Source organism: Hipposideros armiger, unplaced genomic scaffold (assembly GCF_001890085.2).
Source record: "Hipposideros armiger isolate ML-2016 unplaced genomic scaffold, ASM189008v1 scaffold_316, whole genome shotgun sequence".
Classification (NCBI taxonomy): Eukaryota; Metazoa; Chordata; class Mammalia; order Chiroptera; family Hipposideridae; genus Hipposideros; species Hipposideros armiger.
In genome coordinates, this window is record NW_017731666.1 from 1,337,447 (window position 1) to 1,338,784 (window position 1,338).

Genomic DNA, 1,338 nt, shown 5'->3' on the forward strand with positions numbered 1-1,338 from the left:
CCCCAAAGTGCTTGAACCCCTAAGGGACCTAAGTATCACCGTGCATCCTCCTATCCTGCTTGCCTGCCCCAGGCAGCTATGGACACCAGGCTGCGTGTGTTCTGAGCTTCGAACCTTAGGGGTCCCCAGTGGCTCCTACAGGCCCAGGTCCTATCTCCCCCAGCAGTGACAGTGTTACCCTGCTATGTGCCAGGCACTGTCAGCCCCTTGTGTGTATTTAGTCCCCCCCAAAGCTCATGAGGTAACCTCAGGTCCCACCCCCGCTGACAAGGAGACTTGTTCAGTGTGTGACTTCCCCAGTCCCACAGCTAAAAAGTGGCGGAGTCAGGATTTGAACCCAGGATCCTGCACTTCCTGTTTTCCACTAACCAGCCCTCTGCCCCAGGTATGCCCGTGGGGGGGTCCCTGGACTCGCTCTTGGATGCCCCCAAGTTTCCGTGGCCCTAAGTGTCTGTCCAACCCTGCAGGTTCCAGCCTGGAGGGTGGCATGCCCCCAGACCTGGTGCTGGAGCGCTCCCGCGACTACAGCTGCGGTGGAGAATTTGTGGCCCTGGACAGGATGGCCAGCTATGAGCTCTCCCTGGAGGGGGGCCTGCCCCAGCTCTACCCACTACGGCCCTTGCAGGAGGACAAGATGCAGTACCTGCAGGTAGGGACACGGCAGGGTTCCGAATATGGGGCTGGGGGCATGCCGACCTCCCCAAGTCCTTTCCCCTTGGGGCGCCTCCCATTGCCTGCCACAGCTCCGGTGGGTGGCTTTCACCCTCCCAGGATGGGCCGGCCCCAGGTCCAGAGCCTGTAAAGGCGGGACACCCGGCTCCCTGTCCCCATGTTCCCTTGTGCTCTGGGAGAGTGGTCCATCCGCCACTTGTGTTGTTTTCTTGGGGCTCAGCACCCCACTCAAAGGGTCTTCTCCCCAAATGACCCAAGGTACAAATGACAACATTGAGACTCGGAGAGATTGTCAGTAAAGAGAACCATAATGCCCCTCCCCAGGTTTGGTCCCTGACCCACAGGCCGCCCTGTCCTGTGTGGGGAGGCGTGGGGTCCCTATTTTCCAGAAGGACACCCCAGATTAACCCCGCGGGTCCTGACAGGTCCCGGCCACACGACGCTTCTCTCACGACGACGCGGACGTGTGGGCCGCGGTCCCGCTGCCGGCCTTCCTGCCGCGCTGGGTCTCCGGGGAGGACCTGGCTGCCCTGGTGCTGCCCGCCGGGCCCTTCGCGGAGGACGCGCCCCCGTTCCGCCCGCGCCGCCGCTCGGCTGAGAGCCTGCTGGCGCTGCGCCCCCCGGCCCTGGACGGCGGCTCGCGCCGTGCCCGCGACTCGCCCCCCG